Below are 9,919 nucleotides of genomic sequence, written 5' to 3'. Positions count from 1 at the left end.
AGTATAGTAATATCGTGACTAATAATGAAGTCATTGAAATGTTTTTATATTGTAATGTTTCATGTATATGCTTTATAAAGTTATTATATACAAGCATTTTTTGGTTTAATACTTAAAAAGTATAAAAACTAATGATAAAACATGGATAAAAATGATAACAATGACCTATCTAATGTATCTAATTAATATACCCTCCTATCAATTAGCAGACAACACAAGTTTTGCAGCTACATAAGACAAAAAATTGAAAACTAGTAAAAACTAAAATGTTTAATGCTTAATTTCTTAATATAGAAATTTTTTATATAAAGTTCAAAACACTTACTTAGTACGTACAAAGTATGCACAGAAACTCATAATCACATTTGAATCATAAAGAGGAACATTGGGTGACAGTCTTCGTTGAGTTGTTTTGATCAAGATGTAAGCAACATGTTGAAGATAAAAACACTGTTTAGAAAACTGGGTTCTCTTGTGAATTGAGTTGAGAACAACTCTGCTTCAAATTATACTTTGGTATAATATAATGACAAGGTGGCCACTGGTTTGTTATAGATTTTTTCAGGTTTTTGAAAGTAGAAGTTTTCTAGTAAATTTACAGCATTAATTAAATATAAGGTAAAACATTTGAGAAAAAAAAGTTAAAAAATATTCATAAAACATTTTGATGCTATTTTAATTTGTATTATGGTAAATGAAACATTATAACTTTATTCAATACTAATATATGATGTAACTTTAACACATGTAATTATTTTTGATTCAGATTTGTTAAAAATTGCAGATTTTCTAGTGATATTTTTTTTTAATTTATGGTTTATAAAGGATTTTTTTCCTAAATCTTTATATAACAGGTTAAACGGCCACCCTGTTTCAAGTTGTTTTAGTATTGATGAACTAAAAATAACTTATATAACACTTTTTAAGAGACTGACTTATGAAAATTTCTGGAAATTTTACAGCATAGGGGTAAAAATTAAGTCAAAAATATTAAACTTTAAATAACCAACTTAATGTTTGTTTCCAATCATTTAATTAGTAACAAAACTTTGACTAATTACGTTTAGATATTTTCAAAATAATAGAAATGGTGGAAGCATTATTTTTTAAATCAATGACTTAAGTAGAAGAAAGCTTTATTTTGAGTAAGAGATAATTAATAGTAGGGTGAAGCTTGTAAATAACTAAATCAAATATTGCCTCTTAAAAAAATCTGGTTAAGCCAGAATGATTTATGTGCAAAATGAAAAAAAAAAGTGCCTTGTAGTTATTTTAATATTATGATTATTCTGCATTATCTTAAAAATTATTTAGATTTGAAGATATTAGAGTATGACACTGATGCTTATTTACCATAAAAAATACTTAAAATGTAAATACGCAATTTGAGAAGAAAACTTATGGGTATTAATATTTTATCATATCAAAATTTTAAAAGATTATATGTGAAGGGAGTAAGATTAAAATCTTTTTTTTTTTAGTTTCTTAAATATGGTTCTTTTCAGAGGACAGTTCTGATTAAAGATGCTAACTTTATTTATGGCAAAGTTACTGCTCATATAGTTTTAAAAGTTTGACTAGGTACTATTGAGGACCTTTATTATTTCTTACTAGTTTTCCCTTATTTTTTTAACTGTTATTTATATAATTAAGTTTTTTTTCTTAACAAAGTCAGGAGTGCCAAAGGTTTTTGTAAAAATTCTTCTAGGTTTTCTGAATTTTATCCAGGTTTTTAAAAGTACTGAGACAAACTTTAGTAAAAAATTTAGTTTAAAGTAAAAAACTGTCTTAAATATTATAACAAGATTTAAAAGATATTTTATAGCTACATTAAAAGTGTTTAAAAAAACTTGATGATAGGAAAAAACTTATCTGTTTGACAGTTTTCTTGTGTCAAATTTAAATTTCAACACTTTACATGTAAAACCGTTTAAACTAGATTTTTCTAGTGTTTTAGTGAATTATTTTCAAAGTTTCTTAAGGGCATAGGACACCCTTTTTTGGTTTTTTATCTTATTTTTTTTAGTTTTTACTAAGCTACAAGATGCTTTTTACAGATTTAAAAAATTCAAAATAATTTTTGAGATATAGCCGGTCAAAGTCGGAGGCAACAATAGGAACCTTATGGGAGGCGCAAACTAAAACGGCAAATAAATAGAAATCACTAAAAATCTATCTTCTCCTACGTTTTTTGAGATAACTACGTCAAATAGGTAGTAGGAGAATATAGATTTTTAATTAAGTAGTCTATTTTTGCTGTTTTGTTTAATAAGGAACCTATTGTTGCCTCCGACTTTGACTGGCTATATCTCAAAAATTGTTTTGAATTTTTTAAATCTGTAAAAAGCATTTTGTAGCTTAGCAAAAACTGTATAAAATAAGATAAAAAACCAAAAAAGGGTGTTTACCTCCCCCCCCCCCCCTATGCCCTTAAATTCCAGGTTTTTCCAGCGTTCATGGATTTTTGGCAACTCTGCTAAGGTTATAATTACTGAATGGTAAAAATTAAATTTAAGAATTAATTTTTTAAGGTCTGATAGTATGTCAGAGTTACAACTATTTGAGTCAAAAAAAAACTGTCCTGAGTGACCTTAAACTATCCTGTGTCATACTAATTTTTTCAATTCCTTTAGAAAAATTTATTCAACTTCTTAAAATTAATAAATATCTATTTCTTCAACAAAATTTGCTATGAAATAATTTGTTAAAAAATATGTGTTGTTTAAAAAATTTAAAAATATGCTAATTCAAAAAAAAAAAGCTGTCTTGAGTTTTAAAAAAAATTAAAACATCTTGAGTTATTCTGAGATTTTCAAAAATTTCATAACATCCTGAGTGTGTAGCAACCCTGGTAATTTCAACCTGTTAACACAAGTTTTCATAACTTTGTGCAGTAATTTTGTACAAATTAAGGTTTTGATATTAAATAGAATCTGTAGTCAGAAAAATTGTACTTTAAATATAAAGCAGGGTTGCCACAAATAGAACGTTTCTATAGTTAGCTGAATATTTGCAACCTTAAATTCGTATTTATATCCTAGGGCACCAAACCTTAAATTGAGGTTGTATAGTTTTAATACTTCATATATGTGTTCTTGTAAGTTGTCTTAACCTTAACTTGAAATTAAAATTTAAAAAAATAACATTTCTGACGTCATAATCTGTCATAACTTTGACAAAAAAGTAAAACCTGTCATATTACAAACAACTAACATAATAATTGAAAATGTTTGAGTTATAATAAACATCTTTATAGAAAAAAAACGACACTCAAAATATTTGGTCCTAGGACCTGGTGCACAACGAACCAAATGTTTAAGTAGGTTTATTTATTAACTTTATGTAATTAACACAGGTAATTTGTGGGTATATGTTTTTACTATTAAATACAACCAGATTTAAAAGTGTAGAATATTTAGAACACAAGTATACTGGAATGATAAATAATGGTGAACGAGTAGATAAGACCGTCCTTGATAAAGTAAGTTATTATTTAATATATAATAAAGTTTTAACTGTATTTTGTAACCTTTATACATAATTTAGATTTTAAATACTGAATCAGTCGTTAGTTTTATCCATCAAAAACACCCTAACCATTGGAAAGAATTTGTTAGCTTTATTTTATTTATTACGTAAAATCTTGATAATTTATGTAGTGCAAAGCGTTTTATAAAAATTATCAAAATTTTTTAAGTATTTTTGATACAATGTTTTGTTGTGAAGGTCAAAAATTTAGTTGTAGCCTGAATTAATAGATTTTAAATGTAGATCATGATTGTTACTCGTATTTAAGTGCTTTAAACCACAGAGTTTTGCATTTTAATTGATAGTAAGTCATTGTGCATTTAACTGTATAAGTTACCAAAAGTAGCTTTAAGTAAGTAGTTAAAGAAAGTTTTTATTAGATGTAATTAGTTCGAATAATATTTAAATATAAGCTTTGTGTAATAATATTAACAATCTAATTGTCTTCAATAGAAAAATAAAAAGTAATAGTTAAATTTCTAGAATAAGCGTAACTTAAATAAATTTTTAGTTTATTATGGAAAAGAATGTGTATATATTTGATGCCTTCCATAACCAATATGAAGAAGAAGATGAAGACAAAAAGTTTATAGATAACATTAAGTTAGTACATTATTAGCCATAATTATACAACGTTTTTTTTTTCAAAATTTTATTTCATTTTGAAACGTTAATATATATTTTTTTAAGCATGAGTAACACTTTTTTTACAATTTAGGCAACAAGCAAAAAGAAATAGTGATTTGTTAAAAAAAGTTAGACAGTTAAAAGTTATAAGAATAACCCACAACCAACAAAAAGATCATAATAGCTGCGGACTACATGTCATGGAGGTAAAAAATAAATTTTATTTTAGTGTATAAAAATAATAAAAACTATAGGTATTCTATATCATTAAATTGTTCATATTAGTATTACTTTTCAGGCTGCAGAGCAAATACTATCAAACTATCCAGTTTTCCCAAAAAAAATAAAGATAATAACAGATTCTCAGGAAAATCATTTGAAAAGATTAAATATAGCAACGAGTTTGATTAGGGATGGAGGTAAAACTGATTTTTACAAAGTTTTCTAATATTTATTAACACAAAGATAAATTAAGAAACTATTAAGATATTATGTTTAAACTATTAAGTAAATATTTAAATAAAATACTCTACAGTTGTAAACCTGAATGCATGCAACATTTGCCAATGGTACCAACCAATTAACCTTCAAAGACAGAACCGAGATGAGAATGAAAAAATAAAATGGGTTAGATTTTTATTTATATCAAATGTATGTAAATTTAATAAAAACTTTTAAGTATTTACTATTTTAATATATTAAAACTAAACAGTATAACTGCAACAAATGGTACCATAAAAGCTGCCTGAAGATGACAACAAGACTTACAATGCGCTTAAATCTCAAAATGCTTAAATCTCAAAAATACTATTGCCGTAGCTACCAATGAATAAATGTTAAATAAATTATTACATCATTATTACATAGTATTTTTTGTTATTCTACTAAAAAAAATAGTATTATTATTTTTGAACAGTAAAATATTAGTTTAATTAATTTTAATGACGTCAGAAATGCTTTTTTTTTAATTTTAATTTCAAGTTAAGGTTAAGACAACTTACAAAAACACATATATAAAGTATTAAAACTATACAACCTCAATTTAAGGTTTGGTGCCCTAGGATATAAATATGAATTTAAGGTTGCAAATATTCAGCTAACTATAGAAACGTACAAATAGAGCTAAATACAAATTCCTGACTTTTCTTAGTTAAATTCTCAACTAAAATTGATTTAAATATACATAACCAAAGACTTGAAACAAAATTAAGATAATAAAAATTTTTAATTTATTGCAAAAATTTATTTAGACCCTGAAAAAAGATGAACTGCAAAAGCAAAATTTTCTTGAAAATAGCATTAGAGGGTTGCCAAATGTTTTTGGCAAATTTTCTCCAGGTTTTTGAAAGCATACATTTTTGGGTCTATTTTTAGTTTAAGTTTAGTTTAGAGTGAAAAAATGTTTAAATAGTATAAAAAAATAAATAGATACTCTAAAGCTACTTTAAATGTGTTTTTAATGACAAAAAAAAATCATCTATATGATAGATTTTTTGAGTCAAATCAAAATTTTACTACTTAACATGGTAAAATTGTTAAAAATTCAAGGTTTTTCCAGGTTTCAACCCTGACTTAGCAAAATACAATTTTTAGTGATGAAAAATTTTCTTATCAAGAGCATGTGTATATCAAACTTATTGACTTTTTTTTGGAAACTCTTATTTTTTTCTGTTTTGGTTATTGTTTTTTTTCTTTTTGATTTTCCTTACTTTTCCTGACTTTGTGGCAACCCTAATAAAGGAATATACTAGAAACTTATTTATTTATTTAAGTTAAATGTTTTCTTTTATCCTAAGTGCTACAAAACTTCTTTTTGAATAAATGATTTACAGTTTAATAGAAATTTGGGTTATGCTTAACTTAAGGTGAGCACGCTGTGATCAATAGCTTGTTTTCTATTTTTTAAAACTTTTTTTTACTCATTATTTGTATTTTATTTTTACTATCACTGTTACCCCTAACCCTCGGTTGGTAGCTTTTTTTTTTTTGCTTTAATTATCAATTTTTATTTATTATATGTTACCAACCAAAGCGTGCTCACCTAAAGTTAAGCATAAGAAAAATTTGAGAACAGTTGTAATTAGCAACAGACTTAAAAACTAATAATTATTTGTTACAATTTTAGGCAATATAAGTATTGAAAATGAAAAATATTTACTGTCATTGTTAATTATAAACAGTAAACAGACCCTTTTATTAATTACTTTGTAAATTTACTGAAAAGAATAAACAAACCTCAGTGTGACCAATCCTAATCTAAATAAATTAAATTAGCTAATTTTCTGTTTTTATTTTTTAAAACTATTATTTAACTAGTGTGAAAATATCTAAAATATTTGAAAATTTATAATAAGTAGACTGTTTATTCCACAAGTTTTTGGCAGCAGTAAGTATATAAACTACTTTATTCTTCAAATATGCATACAATGAGGGCACAATAAATAATCTGGTATAATTGAGTCAGTAAAAAATTAAATAAAATACTGAACAATCTAAATATATGAATACAGATTATTTTATACATAAAAATTTTTACATGTAAAATTATAATTGACGAGCAATAAAAATTAACTAAACCTATTTATAAAACTATAAATTACATCTATGACAAATGAGTAATTAATGTAAAAGATTATTTTTTAGTTACTTTTTACTGTATCAAAAAGCAGCATTTTATATTTAACTGTTAAAGTATAAAAGATTATTGTTACTTTATATGATTAAATAAAACAAATAAAGTTAATTTTAACAATATAATGAACTTACATGTTCCAAAAACACTGATTTTTTCTTTATTGCTACAAGCTTATAAACTTTTGCAAGATGTTCTACCTTTCCGCCCTTTACACGAATTTTGTTCACAACCTAAATTATTTAAATTTAGTTTATTAAAGCTATCAGGGATTAGCAACTAAAAACATTTTATTCTATTACAATCGTCTTTTTTTTATTTAGAACGAAAATTTAACAACAATTTAATTTTGAAAACATGTATTAAAAACGTTTATTTAACTTGATAGACATTTGTTCTATAAATTAAAAACAACTTAAACTTGAATATGTTTAATCACAAAAAAAACTTATGTTTTAATTTAGATATTTAATAAACTACCTTTAAGTAATTATTGAAAATTAAAAAATTAAGTTTTTTGTTAGTAAAATTTTATTTATATACTAGTTTGTATTACTAAACCACTAAAAACTTGACTTTGAAAAAAAAAATTTCAATAATTTTGATTTCACCTTCTTCATATAATATAATAAAAACTTACAAAAACATTTAAATTTATGCTTGAAGTAGTTCTGAAAAAAAACATATAAACTGGGAAATCAATATTTATACCTGAATATTGACTTAAAGTTTATCGAATTGAGTTGATGTTTGGACCAGATCAAGATATTTAAATATAATAGTAAACTTTTATTAAAAAACTGTTTACTATCAAAACTTAGAAAAAATAAATCACCACAAACTGACATAAATGTAAACTTTATGACAATTCTGTTTTTTAATTCACTTATTTGTATTATAGTAATCTAAATTGATGCTAGAGTCTTCGTTACTATAACTTTTTTTTATTTAAGTGTCGCAGGTTGCTGGTTTCGCCATTTTACGCAAATTTTAGAGGCTAGCTAAATTAGAGGTCAGCACGACAAACTGCTGCCAATGAAAAGGTAAAAGTGCGGCCCGTGAAAGAAAACTTTATAAACTTAGACTAGATATTCTAAGGTTTAAAATAAGAGCAAAAAACATCTTAGGTAAAACTTAAGAAAATTCAAAACTTACACTTTAAATTTTGGAAGAGTTAAAACTAAAACTACAGTTGCAGCAAACGAATATTTAAATTTTAAAATTTGGCCTGCTACCACTATATTACTAACTTTATAATCTCAATATTTGTTTATTAACAAAAAAAAGAATATATACATTATATTTGTGTAAAATTTATAGAAACATTTTAGAAAAAAAAAAAAAAATTATCAAGAAACAAGTTTCAAATAAAACTCAATACAATAACAAAAAAATATTATTTTCACTATTGAACATTTATTAACAAAAAAAATAGGACATATTCGATCTTATTATTTTTAAATTAAGTTAGTAAAAGCTTGAATTAAATATAGTTTTTATAACTGATTTTTTTTTCCTACTTGAACTGTGTAAACCTTTTTTTATCCGTAACTTACTAATACTAACTTCAAGTAGTCTAAAGTGTAAAATTAATTTGTGTATAAATGCTGCCTAAATGGTCAATTATAAACTTTTTGGTTATTACTTGTACATTGCTTACATCTTTAATTGTTTTTCAAGTGTACAAATATACAATAAATTAAAAAAAAAAATTTATAAGTATAAGTTTCTATTTCTACCAGAAGATTGATTTAACTTGTTATCAATTTATTTAACTTTTAAACATATGTCACAAGGATAAGTGAACTACAGACATATTTTTACAACAATGTTTGTGTCAACTTTAAAATTTAGTCAGATTTTGAATTTAAGAATTTTTTTTGTCGTACTTTAAGGTTTAGTTTACAAAGCTAAAAAATACAAATCAATCTCAATTTGGAACATGAGAAAAGTATACCATACTAGTTTCACCTTTACTAATCAACTTAACAAAAATTTTAACAACTAGAAAGTAACCTATCTATCTTAAATATTCACGTTTTCAACTTACTAACGGGAAACAACAATACCTAAAGCATTTTAATTTGTTTTTTTTTTATTACAATGAAACTATCTACCAGCCAGTCCAACAAACCATTAAGTAGAATTGACATAAAAATTTAGATTTCAAGACATTGACAACATTAAAAACGAAAAACAATAGAAATTATAAAAGTTTAGTTTACTAATACTTTAAACATACACCTCGACATCGATTTTTTTTTTATTTAACTCAGTGTGATCTAAAACAGAATTATGTTTTGTAAGAGTTGTAATTTGCATAGAAACTTTTATACATAAAATTTTTGAGAAGCAATAAAAAGTTTAATATTATTGAAATACTTTAATTAGTTTTTTTTCTCACTAGTTTTTAAACAGTTTTCATACCAAACATAAGTAGATCCTAAACTTTTCTTTTTACAAAAATGTTCCTACGCAAAACGGCGTATTGAATTATAAAGCTACATTAGACAGGTACTTCTGAAAACAACGTCTTGCTTATTTAAAAAAAATCTTATAAAATAGTTTTTTATTGCATACGATACCTCTTTAATTTTCATTTGTTATTTTAGCAGATTCAAAACAATTTAAATAAACAATTTAAAAATATACACATTGCAGAGTTGTAGTTTATTACATACTTTTGACAACGTTTCGACTTTTCGTCAGTCATTTCAAATAAAAAACTATGCAAAATAACTAAAAATTAGTGTTAAAACAACTAAATAAACTAGATACATTAAATAATAAGATACAATAATCAGTCATATACTAAAATTATAAACTTCAGTAAAATTACAGGTAACATAAATATTTATACATTGTTTATAGAAAAGTATATATAACAAGTCAAAAATTCTTAGTATGTAGAAAATACCCGATTTCATTAATTGTTTGTTTAAAATTAGATTATAATGTTTAATTAAGATAGCTTTACTGATCAGAGTCTTAAGTTTATTTCTACAATCTTTTAAAATACCAAAAATGTAAACAGTTATTCTTTCATCTTTATAAATATTACAATTACTAATGTGGTCAGATACAGCTGGTTTACTTTTTAAATGTTCTTGGAATATTTCTATTAGTGGTCTC

Source organism: Thalia democratica, chromosome 4, assembly GCF_965202585.1.
Source record: "Thalia democratica chromosome 4, ktThaDemo2.hap1.1, whole genome shotgun sequence".
In the NCBI taxonomy this organism is placed as follows: Eukaryota; Metazoa; Chordata; class Thaliacea; order Salpida; family Salpidae; genus Thalia; species Thalia democratica.
Note: the sequence above shows the minus strand (reverse complement) of the source record.